Source organism: Macrotis lagotis, chromosome 1 (assembly GCF_037893015.1).
Source record: "Macrotis lagotis isolate mMagLag1 chromosome 1, bilby.v1.9.chrom.fasta, whole genome shotgun sequence".
Taxonomy (NCBI): Eukaryota; Metazoa; Chordata; class Mammalia; order Peramelemorphia; family Peramelidae; genus Macrotis; species Macrotis lagotis.
Genome location: NC_133658.1, coordinates 468,963,436 through 468,979,311, shown reverse-complemented (window position 1 = coordinate 468,979,311; position 15,876 = coordinate 468,963,436). Strand labels below are relative to the sequence as shown.

At 34.2% G+C, this 15,876-nt stretch overlaps 1 pseudogene; it reads right to left on the bottom strand.

The window, feature by feature from the left end:
* Window positions 1-14,454: 14,454 nt before the first annotated feature.
* Window positions 14,455-15,477, bottom strand: LOC141504668 (M-phase inducer phosphatase 3 pseudogene; annotated as a pseudogene).
* Between the last annotated feature and the right edge of the window lie 399 nt (window positions 15,478-15,876).

Genomic DNA, 15,876 nt, shown 5'->3' with positions numbered 1-15,876 from the left:
CTGTGGTCTCTGAGAAGCCATCCAATCCCAGCCCCTTGCAAGAAGTAAAAAAGAAAATGTGTTCTATCTTACCATCCTTCCCCCACAGTCCACCTTCAACTCCATCACTCACATCCCCACCTTCCCTCTGACCCACTTGTCTCTTTCTTACTCTAGATGTCTATGCCCCATTGAGTATACATACTGATTCCTCTCCTTAGCCACCTCTGATGAAAGTGAAGGTTCCCTCATTCCTCCTCGCCTTCCCCCCTTCATATCATTGCAATCACCCATTGTAATAAAAAGAAAATCTTATTATATGAAATATCTTAGCATATTCCACCTCTCCTTTTTCTTATTCCCATTACATTTCCCTTTTGCCACTGACTCCATTTATACAGTATATTATATCTTCAAATTCAGCTTTCTCCTGTGCTTCATCTATAAAGCTCCTTCTACCTGCTCTATTAAATTAGAAGTTTCTCATAAGTATTCATGAGAATACATCCAGTATCATTTTTCTATGCAGGAATACATGCAGTTCATCATCATTAAGTCCCTCATATTTTACCCTTCTCCTCCACTTTCTATGCTTAAGCTGAGTTCTGTATTTGAATATCAAACTTTCTGTTCAGCTCTGGCCATTTCAACAAGAACATTTGAAATTCCCCTGTCCTCTCCTTGGGAGAGGACATTCAGTTTTGCTGGGTAGTTGACTCTCCATTGCACTCTGAGCTCTTCTGTCTTCTAGAATACTATATTCCAAGCCATTCAAGCCATTAATGTAGTTGCTGCTAAGTCCTGTGTGATCCTGACTGCAGCTTCACCATATTTGAATTGTGTCTTTCTGGCTTCTTGTAATATTTTCTCTTTGACTTGGGAGTTCTGGAACTTGGCTATAATATTCCTGTGGTTGTTTTTGTTTTGGATCTTTTGATGGGGAAGATTGGTGTATTCTCTCCATTTCTATTTTGCCCTCTGCTTCTAGGATATCTGGGCAATTTTCCTGTAGGAATTCTTTAAAAATGATGTCAAGGTTCTTTTCTTGATCATGACTTTCACATATCCCAATAATTTTTAAATTATCTTTCCTGAATCTGTTTTCCAGATGAGTTGTTTTTTCAGTGAGATGTTTCACATTTTCTTCTAGTTTTTCATTCTTTTGGTTTTGAAGTATTGTGTCTTGATTTCTCATAAAGTAAGCAGTTTCCCTCAGTTTCTACAACTGAAGGATTTGTGTTCCTCAGAGAGCTCTCTTCTTTTTTTTTTCCATGTGGGCAATTCTGCTTTTTAAAGCATTCTTCTCCTCAATAACATTTTGAACTGTTTTATCCATTTGACCTATGCTGTTTTTTAACATGTTCTTTTCATCAGCATTTTTTGGATCTCCTTCACTAAGCTGCTGACTTCTTTTTAATGTTTTTCCTTCATCTCTCTTATTTCTTTTCCAAATTTTTGTTCTATCTTCCTCAATTGATTTTCAAAATCTTTTTTGAGCTCTGTCATAGCCTGAGTCAAATTTCCATTTTTCTTGCAGTCTTGAGATGCAGGAGCTTGTACTTACTTATCTTCAGATTGTGTATTTTCATCCGTCTTGCGATCATAGACAAAGTATTTCTCAATGGTCTTCCTTTTTTTTCTCTGTTTACTCATTTCCCCAGCCTGTGACTGGTCTTGGGAGTGCTTCCTGAGCTTTTGAGTATTATTGGAACACCCCTCCCACAAGGAGCTCAGTGTGTGAAGCTCTGTCTTCCCTCCTTCTCTGTGAATGACAACAAGTACACCCCTCTGCCACGGGACTGAGGTGGAGGTGGGGTGCTGCTTTTCTATGGGGAGCCTAGTCTGTGTTCAGTATGTGGTCAGAGCCCCAGAGTCCTGCTCTGGTTACAGAGGACAGACCTTGGATTTCTCTCTCCACTCCCCTACCTAGGGTGGGTACTGAAGGCTGAGTTGCCTGGGGCCTCCTGCTTACTGACTCCACCTGCTTCTGCTTCTTGTATCTGGGCTGCCATGGCCATGCTTTTCACCAAGTGCCCTGAGGGCTGGGCTTCACAGGTTCACTTTGGCAGAGGTATCCTTGGCTGATCTTCCAAGTTGTGCTCGAAGCTCCCCGGGGTGTAGGTCAGGAAACTGCCCCCACTCCCAGATTCCCTGGGACTTCCTCCAGAATGCTAAAGTTCCATTACTCTGGCAGCTGGCCCTCCAACCCCGTGGAGCAGAGCCTTTCCACTATTTTCCAGGTTACCTTGGTCTGGAGAACTACCTCACTGGATTTTTCTGTGGGTTCTGTCTCTTGAAAATTTAGACAAGAGTCCTTATTTTAAACATTTTGAGAGAAAGCACCTAAGAGAGGATCTTCTGTCACCATCTTGGCTCCCCATACATTAAACAGTCTTTCTAGAACTTGTATGTTGGGAACAATGACAATTTTCTTAGTAGTTTCTTTATGAAGAACTATCTTGAATATGAAGATATAACGTATACTGAAAATAGTATTTGCCTTGTTTCCTAGTCAGAACACTTGCAATAACTTGCTATATGCTCCTGGACAAATCCAACAGAAATAGGGAAGGGCAACCTACTTGCTCTCTGTGTTAGCTTTACAAATTCTAATATTCAATTTATAAGCCTCCTTTATCCGTAGCTCATTCTGGTTTTTATCTCCTGGATTCAGACACTGGTGAAAAGAGAAATTGGGAACATACAAAGGATAAAATATGTGGGATAGATAGCCTGCCCCAATACTACAGAGTTTGGGGGAGGATAACAAAAGGTATATGATACAGATAAGAGTTAATATCATGCTTCCTGAAATACTAACAATTACTCATGAGCCATTCAGGTCATACTTCTACTATAAAACCTTCAATCATCCCATTCAGATGTGGCCTTTTCATTATCTAAACTTCCAAACCCTTCTTATTAGAATAGCCAAGACTTTATCTAATGGAAATATTAGGCACATGTTTGCACATTTCTTATCTGCAAAAGGAAGTATAGAGATCAGAGAGGACCCTGCTGTATTTAGAATCAAAAGAAATGAGTTCAAATTCTAACCATGTCAATCACATTTTAACATCTGTAAAATTAGCTAATTGGGATAGATGTCTTCTAAGGTCACATTCAGGTCTAAATACATGTATCCAATCTATCTTTTTATCTTATACTAGTTGATCACTAATGTCCCTTTCAAATCTGTATTATTTTCCCATAATACAAAATAGTTTCTTTTTTTTATTTTCCTATTCTGTTTCTGATATTCCCAACTTAATGACAAATCTTTTGAGGACAGAAGTCTCATCTTAGCTTTTCATCTTCTACAAAACCTTAGACAAAAGCTGAGCAAGTAGACAATGCAATAGAATGAAATACAAAGGAATGAAATGCAGTTGATGATTTCTATCTTGAAAATTCATGACAAATTTGGAATTCTAGTTCATTGACACAAACTTTCCCAAAATATTCATTTATGACTCTGTCACTCAGTCACAAGAATAGATGTTAGATTCAAGAAGCAGAAACTTTTGAAATTTTAGGAATAAACATTTCACCGCTTCAAGACTAGAGTTGAAAGGAAAGGAAAGCATGACCTTGATCTGGGTAGCTTGCCCCAGGTAAACATTTTGCATAGGTTCAAGCCTTGAAGATACATTGAATTTAGGTTTAAATTATCTACCTTTAGAAATGCTTAGTTTGTATTTGATGCCCTTAAAGACACTAGTTTTGGCTGCTATAGTCTGGGCATGACTCACCTCCATAAATATGCGAGGTCATATATCAATAGGAAGAATGATTAAACAGAATTGCATATTTTGTACAGTGCTAAAAAGGAGCAATCATTTTTAAACACTTTATGAAAAATGAATTCCAGTACTTTTTATAACATGCAGAATGTGGAATCTATCCAGTTATTCAAGTCTATTTTTTTAAGTTTGTGCTTGCAGATGTACTCTATAATCTAAAATTTTCACATTCCCATGAAAGGAATACTTCTATAGCAAAAAGTGCACTCAAATTCAGTAGATATAGATTCAAGTCCCAGTTTCAATATTTACTAGCTTAAATTGCCCTGGGAAAGTTATTATATTCTCTCTGTCTTAGTGTCTGCATTTGTAAAAGGGGAATAATTATTTTAACCAGATTTCCAGCTTCATAATGTTGTAAGGAATATATTTTATAAATCTTAATGTATTAGAGGAATGGGAATTACTATGGGAGAGAAAAGCTTTTGTAAATGCTTTCTTGGACAGCTAAATGACAATTAACATACATCCCCAAATTTATAACCTATAAAATAAAAAAGCAGAAAAATGCAAATTTAAAAAATGGAAACAGAATTTTAGATCTAAAGTATATCCTTCAAGATAATGAATTCCAACCACTTAATTTCAGCTAAGAAAACTAAGACAGATAGATGAATTGATGTCTTTCAAGGTCACAAAACTATTTAATAGCAGAATAAGAAATCAACTTGATGATTTAAAGACTGAATAATGAAGACATATCATTAATATCACGTCACTATCCTTATGGTCATTGTAAGGAGATTAGCATAGTACCATGTTGCAGTGGAACTGAACCCCAGTAACTATGATTCAAGTCCTAGAGCAGTCCCTTATTAACTGAGTTATCAGGTAAAATTTATTTGATATTTATGAGTTTCAGTGTTCTCATTGGTAAAATGGGATTAATTAGTATTCATATCACTTCAAAAATGATTATAAAAAAGTATTTTTCAAATTATAAAATGCTCTGGAAAAAGTGACTAGATGATTCAAGATTGCTAGATATGGAGTCTAGAAGACTTGCATTCAAATCTAGCCCCAGATATTAATAGTTGTGTGACTCTTGGCAAGTTTTTTAACCTCTGTCTTCCTCAGGTTTCTATCCATAAAATAGGGGAAATAAATAATACACATACATATACATTTGTATATATGTAATATAATTCTTCATATATAAGACACACCTTAATTTGGGGCCCTGAAACTTGAAAAAAACAAAATGTATTACATAAATTTAGTGAACTCAAGTTCTATTAATCATAAAATTCATACAACTTCTCATCACTGTCAAAATTCCCATCGATTAACTAGTCTTCATCTGTGTGTGATGATGAATTATTGCTTTAGGAGAGACTGACTGCTCTCCTGCTTGTGCCCTGTTCTGTGGTTGACAACAAGCATCCCCTAGGCAAGTATGGTGCATGGATGCCTGAATGCATAGTTCATTCCATTTTATGAACTTGATGTGCCAATTGTTTCCTTTGAAATCCGTCGCTTCTTTTTCATCATAAGTTCTTCTTGCCTCCTGCTAAACCATCTTTGTGGACACAGGAATTCCAATGGCCTTTTGCCTTTAAATCCATTTCTTCAAATCTCTCTCTAAATGAGGTCATTTTGCTGACTTGCCTCTCATGGCCTTCTTCTGCTGTGGCAGTTTTCAGTAGTAATTCTTCTTCTCTTAGACAGTCTAGGATTATTTTCTCAGTTGGAGGAGGATCAAACCTACATTCAGCAATACTATTTCCATTCATTTTTTTTCAAACTGGATCACTTTGAACTTGATTTCAGGTTTGTACAAAAATATTTTCTGAGCCATTTCTGGGCAAAATGGTAACAAATGTGAAACAATGAACACAAAGACAACAATCGCAAAAAATGGTAAATGCAAGTAAAAAAACTACAACCACTGTATAAGATACTTCTACTTTATAGGTCACATTTTTTTCAATAAAAAAAGTGCATCTTATACATGAGGAAATATGGTATATATTCTCCTGGTAGTAGGATATGTCTATATTAATTTGAGTTTTACCATATTCACCACAAAGATTTTCATCAACTTTGTAATCTTTGAAAGTAATCTCATTATTGAGGATTTAACCTGTATCATTTTGTCATGGTGATATTAGAAAGGCATGCTTTCCTTTTACAGGTTCATTCCTTTTTATAAGTACATTAGCCATCATTGAACTATCTTTCTTTTTGTATTTTTGTAAGGCAATGGGGCTAAGTGGCTTGCCCAATGTAACACAGCTAGGTAATTATTAAGTGTCTCAGGCTGGATTTGAACTCAGATACTCCTGACTCGAGGATCAATGCTCTAACCACTGTACCACCTACTTGTTCCTTGAACTACCTTTCTACACAAACAGCTGCTGCAATTTCACTAACATTCGTTGAAGTGTTTTATTAAAGAGCTATACCATTGACACATTTAGAGTAATATCCATTTTTTTAAAACACAAAATTAAAAACTTGACAAAAGAAAACAATAAAACACGGTTCTACTGACATAGAAATATCTGGAGAAATATTAAATTCAGTTTCTACTGTCACGGAAGAATGTTCTGAGTCATCTTAGTGGGGGAAGGGAAGGAAATAAGCATGTATATGAGGCTTATTATATCCCTAGCCCTGTGTAAAGGAGCAGAAGTATCTGTTCATAAACAGAACTGTCAAAAAAGGAAATCACAATAAAAATAATGTTTGTCCTAAGTAACTTGCATACTACTATACTTCTTAAATCTGGGAAATGTGCCATTATATTACAGTTAAGGATTTTTAGAGTGGAAATGAAAATAAGAAATAACATGTAAAATTATAGTAGAATGCAAATTCCTCCATTGCAATTTCCTATTCAATTGAGTCTTTGTAATCCTATCAGTTAGACCAACACAAAGTAGACTGTGCTTATAAGTGTTTATAAAAATGTAAATGAAAACTAACTGAATTAAACTTGCTAACTTTAAGGTTAGCTGATAAAGAAGCAACAGTTAAAAAATACAGAGAAAGTTGGCTTCAAATAATAATTTTAATTTCAAACTCAATTTTTATAATTGTCTTTTCAAATTGCTTTACTTTTAATAGATAGTTTATAAGTCAACAATATATCTATCCACTTTAAAAGTGAAAGTGAGAAATAATATAAGCATTTAATTGTAGTTTTAATAATATATTGATAATTTTGTGTAATATGGTCTTCTTTCTCCCCACCTCATCTTTTCCACTTGAATGTGTGGTTTATCATTCAAATTCATTCCTCATCCTCAACAACTGATTCCTTATTCCTATTCCCCAAAGCCAAACAAATCCCAATCCTACCACTGTGTCCTCTGGAATATCTATTTCAAAGGCAACAAACTTCTCTTTAACATAGTCTTTTCTTTTCCCACTACATCCCTCGAATAGCCTTCGTTGAAAACTGGCTTCCCAATAGACAGTTTTCCTGGTCACCCTTTACAGTACAGGCGGCACTTTTACTCAATTTCCTTGTATCATTTTAATTGATATTTTATTTTTACAAATATAGGTTATGAAAGTTTTTTCAACATTCATACAGATGCAAATGCATATTTTTTAAGTTATAAAATTTCTTTCCACCCTCCCTTCCTACCCCCTCCCCCTCAGTCGTGGTCAGATTAGCATTGTATATACATATTTCCAATACACATGTTTACAGATTAGTCATTTTTGGCACGAGGGACTAGGATTAAGGGAAAGAGATACACAAGAGATTTTTTTTAATAAAATTTTCATCAGATTCTAAAGGACTTTTTTTTTTATTTTGTTTTGTTTTGTTCTGTTTTTCTTCCTCTGGATGGGGATAGCATTTTCCATAACCAGTCTAATATGGTTCTTCTAGTTCTCTAAATTGCTGAAAAGTGCTGCTTCCATCAAGGTTGATCACCTCACAATGATGTTGTTAATGTGTTTACACTCAGCATCAGATTTTGTAACTCATTCCAAGGTTCTCTAGATTCTGACCATTAATGATATCTTATAGAATAATAATATTCCATAGCATTTGTGTACCACAACTTCTTTAGCCAATTCTTTTCAATTTCTATTTCTTTGTCACTCCAAAAAGAGTTGCTATGAATATTTTGGCATATATGGAATTTATCCCATTTGGGTTGATTTCTTCTGGATATAGGCCTAGAATTGGAATTTCCAGGTAAAAAGGGTATGAACAGTTTTAATGTTCTTTGGGCTTAGTTCCATACAGCTCTCCAGAATGGCTGGATCATTTTACAACTCCATCCATTAATGCATTAATGTACTAATTCTTCTACAACCTCTCCAACACTGATTATTTTCCTTTTTTTCTCAGCTTAGTCAATTTGATAGGTGTGACGTGATAACTCAGTGTTATTTTAATTTGCATTCCTCAAATCAATAAAAATTTGGAGCATTTTTCATAATAATTGTGTGTAGTTTTAATTTCTTCATTTGAAAACTGTCTATTCACACCCTTTCATCATTTATCAATGGAGGAATGACTTGTAGTCTATAAATTTAATGTAATTCTTCTATATACTTTGGAAATGAGATCTTTTTCAGAACCCCTAGTTGTAAAGATTGTTTTGCAGTTTTCTGCTTTCCTTCCAATTTTGGCAGCATTGATTTTATTAGTGCAAAACCTTTTTAAATTTAATAAGTTAAAAATAATTCCTTTTGCAGTTTCTAATGTACTCTAATTCTTGTTTGGTCATAAATGTATCCCCTTACCATATATTTGATAGATAGATAGTATTTCTTGGTCTATTGATTTATCTATAGTGTTGCCCTGTATGTCTAAATGTTGTACTCATTTTGACCTTATTTTAGTATAGGATGTGAGATATTGGTCTGGGCCTAATTTTGCAATACTATTTTCCAGTTTTCCCAACAATTTTTGTCAAATAATGAGTTCTTTGTCAAATAGTAGATTACTATAGTCTTTTACTGTAGTCTAGTCATCTCCCACAGGAATACCATAGATTCTCACATAAATAGAGATCATCATATTTATATGTACATTTATCAAATCTATCAGCTATTATTTGATTTCCAATCTCACATATCCAATTAATTTTCAGACATCTAAAAAAAATTTAGTAGACTTCTTAAATTCAACACATTGGAAACCAAAACTATTATCTTTGTTTTCTTATATCCGCTCCCATATTTATCATTATCCCTTTCTGTCCTATTAAGCAATCCAGTATATATAAGATTGAACCTCAGAATTGTTCTAAATTACAAGACTTTTGATTTTGCCTTTGGTGCTGATTAAAATTCCCCACTTGTAATAAAAAAGACTGAGACAGAGCTCTGAGTCTACAGCATTTTATTAAAGCATTCATGGTCCCCTTTAATGGAATAGAACTCTGATCTTCCTGACAAGCTGAAATTCTGTCTTCTTTCAGTGCCCTACTTTTGTAGGGGTTAATATTTCAAATACAGAATTATTTAATTTGTTGATATACGATGCATAAGTTAAAATAAGTAAGACTATGTGAGAAGTGTCACAAATTGGGAAAGGCAAAAAATATTTTCATTGATTAGGTGGTAATAATCCACATGGGTTTCTTCATAGTTTAGGGAGGAGCACATGGTACAGACTATATTTTGACTAGGTGACCATTAAGTGCTTGGACTAGAGTACAAAAATAAATTAGAATTTTCTATCTATTTTACCTCCATGTAATTTACCTCTGTCACACTGGATTTGGTGACCAAGACAAGGACAAATAAGGATGGAGGGCCCCTAGCTAGCTTCCTATGATTTAACAAGTCATCTTACTACCTGTATTTCATAGCTCTGGGACCAGAACTTAGAAACAAATCATCTTGATTGATCCTGATTGGAATTTGAATGAGGATTCTCATTCATAGATCAACTTTCTCACTCTACAACACATCTCCAATATATAGTTCTTTCTCTCTTTTGACATTGCTACCACTTTTTTTTAAAGCATGCTTTAATCTGTATTCAGACACCATCAGCTCTCTCTCTGAGGATGAATACCATTCTTTATCATAAGTCCTTCAGGGTTATCTTGGGTCACAGAACTGTGGAGAAAAGTTAAATCATTCACAGTTGATCAATTAAATTATTGCTGTTTTGTATAATATATATATATATATATATATAAATATACATATATTCACATTGCATCTGCTCATACAAGTCTTTCCAGGCTTCAATGAGAGCATCCTACTCATGTTCTAAGCAGATATAAGCAGAATAACATTCCATAAAAATCAAATACCACAATTTGTTCCACCACTCTCCAAATGATGGATATCCCCTCAATTTCTACTTCCTTGTCAGCAGAAAAGACTTGCTATAAATAATCTTACAAATATATATCCTTTTCCTTACCAATTTTCTTACCTTCCAGAATATAGACATGTTAGTGGCTCTGCTAGGTCAAAGCGTATGCATGATTTGATAGCCTTTGAGACATAGTTAAATCATTTCAGAACTCCTTCTATAATGCAGCATTTAAGTTTTCTTATATCCTCTCCCATATTTATAATTATCCCTTTCTTTCCTATTAAGCAATCCAGTAAGTATAAGACTGAACATCAGAATTGTTCTAAATTACATTTTTCTCAATCATTTTTGCAAAATGTGATCATATATAGAATTGATAACTTCATATGAAAACTGTACCTAACATTTAATCAGTTATTAATTGGCAAATGACTTATTTTGGACAGTTCTATTTGTATGAGAAATGAGACCTTTATTAGAGAAACTTGTTTCAATTTATTTTTCACCATACTATGTTACTATGATTAACTACTAACTCCCTCATCCCCATTTATTCTTTCTGTCTCTTTTCATCTTGATTCTTCTCAAAAGCGTTTTGCTTCTGACTTCCCCCACTCACAATACCACAGTTGGCCCTCTGTTCCGTCATCCCCTACCCCCATTTCCCCTATCCCCTTTCCCTCCTACTTTTCTGTAGGCAAGATAGATTTATATACCCAATTTAGTGTATACATTATTCACTTTCTGAGCTAATTTCAATGAAAATAAGGCACACTCTCTCTCAACTACACCCTCTCCCTCTCCACTGCAAAAGATTTTCTGGTCTTTTGATGTGAAATAACTTACCTCATTCTACCTCCCTCTTTCATTTTCTCCCAGTACATTCTTCTCTAACCTCATAACTGCATATTTTTGATATATTATGCCTTCATATTCAAATCCCACCTGTATTCTATCTATATCTCCTTCTAACTGCCCTAATAAATGAGAAAGTTCATGTGAGTATTCAGTATAATTTTCTCATGAAGAAATATTAACAAATCATCATAAGTTCCTTATTATTTGCTTTTCCTGCTTATCTTTTAAATATTCACTTGAATCTTATATTTGAATATTAAATTTTCTGTGTAGCTCTGGTATTTTCAACAGGAAAGATTAAACGTCCCCTATTTGATAGAATGTCCATCTTTTACCCTAAAAAGTATGCTAAATTATGTTGAGTAGTGGGTTCTTGATTATAATCTAAGATTTTTTATTTTTCAGAATATCATATTCAAAGCCTATGATCCCTTAATGTTGAAGCGGCTATGTCTTAGGTTATTCTGATTGTGATACCATCATAATTGAATTGTTCCTTTCTGGCTACTTGTAATACTTTCTCCTTCAACTTGAAGCTCTGAATTGACTATAATATTCCTGTAACCTTGCATCTTTTTTCAGGAGATCATTGGTGGATTCTTTCAATTTCTATTTTACCCTCTGATTTGATTCTATCAAGGTAGTTTCCCTTGATAATTTCTGGAAAGATTGTATCTAAGGCTACTTTTTTTGACCCTGTATTTTGAGGAGTTCATTTATTTGTAAATTACCTCTTCTGAATCTATATCGAGATTATTTATTTTTCCAATGAGATATTATATATTTTCTTTTATTTTTTCATTCTTTTGGCTTTGTTTTATTGCTCTTGATTCCTCATAAAATCATTGACTTCTCTTTGCACACTTCTATATTTTAAGAAATTTTTTTCAGGGAGCTTTTATAACTTCTTTTACATTTGCCCAAGTGTGCTTTTTAAGTCATTCTTCTAATTGGCTTTTTGTAAGGCTTTGTCCATTTGATCCAGGTTTAATATTTTTTTATTTTAAAATTTATTTATTTTCATCCATTTGTATATGGATATTTCCACGTTACAAAATTTCCCTCCAGCCTCCATTCCTACCTCCCTCCCCTTAGCAGGGAACAGTCAGGCTAGCATTTTAAATGCATATATAGCTTGCAAATAATATTTACAAATTAGTAACTTTTGCCATGAGAAATTAGGATTGAGGGAAAGAGATACAGAAGAGATAATTTTTATAAAGTGTTTATCATATTTGGAAGAGTTGCTTTTATCTGTGTGTTTTCTTTTATTTTGTTTTTCATCCTCTGGTTCTAGAAAATATAGTCTATAACCAGTCAACTATAGTTGTCCTAGTTCTCTGGACTCTTCAAAGGAGCTGCTCCCATCAAGGTTTTTCATCTCATAATGTTGTTGATGTCTACATTGTTTTCTTGGCTCTACTCCCTTCACTTTGCATTAGATTCTGTAAGTCATTCCACACTTCTCTAGAGTCCAACCATTTATGACTTCTTATAGAACAATTATATTCAATAGGATTCATGAACCAAAACTTGTTTAGCAATTCCCCAACTGATGGGCATCCCCATCTATGAATATTTTTGAACATGTAGAACTTGTCCCATTTTTTACAATTTCATCAAGATACAGACCTAGAATTGGAATTACTGGGTCAATGGGTGTGAACAGTTTTATTGCACTCTGGAAATAGTGTCATAGTGCTCTCCAGAAAGGTTGGATCCTTTCACCACTCCACCAACAATGCATCAATGTCCCAGTCATCCCACCACCTCTCCAACATTGATCATCTTCCCTTTTTCTCATCTTGGCTTATCTAATAGGTGTGAGATGATACCTCATTGTGATTTTAATTTGCATTTCTCTAATCAACAGTGATTTTGAGCATTTTCATATGCTTTTATATAGCATTAATTGCATCATTTGAAAACTGTCTGTTCATATCCTTTGACCATTTGTCAATTGGTGAATGATTTGTGATTTTATAAATTTGATGCATTTCTCTGTATGTTTCCAAACTATCTGCTTTCCTTCTACTTTTGGCAGCTTTGATTTTATTAGTGCAAATCTTTTTAATGTATTATGGCCAAAATCTTTCATTTTGCAGTTTGTAATGTACTCTAATTCTTGTTTGGTCATAAATGTATCCCTTTAGCATAGTTCAGATAAATAGAGTAATTTTTGGTCTAATAATTAATTTATGATATTGTTCTTTATGTCTAAATCCTGTACCTATTTTGATCTTATTTTTGATATAGGGTGTGAGATGTGGATCTATGGCTAGGTTTTGCTATCCTATTTTCCAGTTTTCCCATCAATTTTTGTCAAATAGTGAGTTCTTATCCCAGAGACTGATGTCTTTGGTTTTGTCAAAAAGTAGATTGCTGTAGTCATTTACTGCAGTTTCTTTTGAACCTATCCTAATCCACTGATCCATTATTCTATTTCCTAACCAGTACCAGGTAGTTTTGATGACTGCTGCTTTATGGTGTACTTTTAGATCTGGTAGAGCTAGTGCACCTTACTTTACATTTTTTTTCCATCAGTTCCCTTGCTATTCTTGCCCTTTTGATGCTCCAGATGAATTTTGTTACTATTTTTTTTCTAGCTTAGTAAAGTATTAATTTGGTAGTTTGATTGGTATGGCACTGAATAAGTAATTTAATAATTTGAGGAAATTATAATTTTTATTATATTAGCTCAACCTAACCATGAGCATTTGACATTTTCTCAATTATTTATATCTGCTTTTATTTGGGTGAGGAGTGCTTTACAATTATGCTTGTACAGTTTCTGGGTTTGTCTTGCTAAGTATATTCCCAAATATTTAATGTTGTCTACAGTTATTTCATTTTATTTTTAAATAATGTTTTATTTTTTAATTACATCTTTTTAAAAATAAAATGTTGAGTTCCAAATTTTCTCCTTCCCTCCCTCCCTCTCCTTTCCTAAGACAGTAAGTACGCGCAGTTCTGTAAAACCTATTTCCATAATAGTTGTTTTGAAAAAAAAGAGTTTGCAAAATAATGAAAAAAATAAAGTGAAAGTAGTATGCTTCAATCTGCATTCAGACCTTTCTCTGGATGTGGATAGCATTTTCTATTATGAATCTTTTGGAATTTTCTTGGTTCAGTGTTTTGAGAAGAGCTAGGCCAATTGTCAGTAATCATTGCACAATGTTGTTGTTACTGTGTACAATGTTCTGAGTCTGTTCATTTCACTTTGCATCAGTTTATGTAAATCTTTTCAGGTTTTTCTGAACTATGTCTGCTCATCATTTCTTGTAGGACAGTAATATCCCATTACAATCTTATACCACAGCATGTTCAGTGATTCTCCATTTAATAGACATCCCCTCAATTGCCAATTCTTTGTCATCACAAAGAAAGCTTCTATAAATATTTTTTCCAGTTAGGTGACCCTCACCTCTTCTTAAATTTCTTTGGGACACAGATGCATAATGATATCACTGCATCAAAAGGTACACACAATTTAAATGCCCTTTTGAATATAGTTCTAAATTGCTCTGCAAAATGGTACTCAACCTAACAACCTAAATCTTGCAGTTTATTCTACTGGGCCATGACAAAAATTGGGAGAAGAGGTATTTGGAAAGTTGTAATGAATAAACATCCTTGATACTCATATGGGTAGCAGCAATCAATAATACAGTACTTCTCAATCATATCGTGCAACTGCCCTCTTAGCAGAACAGCCACCATCTCTTGGCTGATATTCTTCAGATCTTGATGCCTTTCTGACACTGTTGATAGCATGTAGACCTTTGTGAAATAATTTATCAGATGCTTCTGGTCAGAATTCTCCCCCAAGATCTGAATGGCATTAAAATTACAAAGTGAATTTGTCCTCTTTCCACTTGATTCTTTGATTTTTTGCTCAGACAAGAAAATGTCCATTAACTCAAATGAAGCATTAAATCTCCACAGCTTTCCTCTCTGTCCTGATGCAGTGGAATTCTGGTAATGGGGCTTCCCAGATCATTCATTTCACCTTTCACAAAGTTATTTAATAGAGGAAAGGGGAGATAAAAGAGGTCTTTTTGATCTTTCATGAAATCTTAAGGATATGAGTGTTGGCCATGTAAGTTGTTCCAGAAAACTATTCAAATTTTCTCTGTCTGAAGAGGAACTACCTGGTACATATGTCTTTTGGCAGAAGGAACGTAAAGCACTGGGTGTCCTATGTAGCAACTGTTTAGGGATGCATTTCCTAAAATGCTGATGATGAGCCATATCAGCTAGCTGTGCTTCCTGAGGTCCTGAGAAATCCAAGTTACCAGTTTCATTAAGATCTGGTGATGTTGCAAGTTGGATGGCAGCCATCTCCTCGATACCAATTTTTGTTAAGTCAAGGCAACACTTTGAATTGTTCCTGTCAAAGAACTAAGGTTTCCAGAATCAACAAGTTCCTTGCTAGCTGGGGTCTTGAGTTCTGAGTAAAAGGAAAAGGAAGCATCTTTCTCTAGAAGCAAGTTCAACTTTTCTTTGTAGTTAGACCTGAAGTAGGATCTGAAAGGAGTCCCAGACATGGCCTCAAAAGAATATTATGCTGGAAAAAGAATGAGTCCCTGCTGCCTACTGGCATGCCTCCCTTGCTTACAGTTATTTTAAATAGCATTTCTCTTTGTATCTCTTGCTCTTGGACTTTGTTATTCAATATAGAAATGATGATGTTTAATGTAGGTTTATTTTATATCCTGCTACTTTGCTGAAATTGTTAATTGCTTCAGGGAGTTTTTTAGATGATTTCCTTGGGTTCTCTAGGTATAGCATTATATCATCTGCAAAGAGTGAAACTTTTGCTTCTTCATTGCCAATTTTGATTCCTTCAATTTCTTTTTTTCTCTTACTGCTACTGCTAGTATTTCTAATGCTATATTGAATTGTAATGGTAATTAGTAAAAGTAATAGTAATTCACCCCTGAATTTATTGGAAATGCTCCGAGTCTCTTCCCCTTAAATATATTATTTATT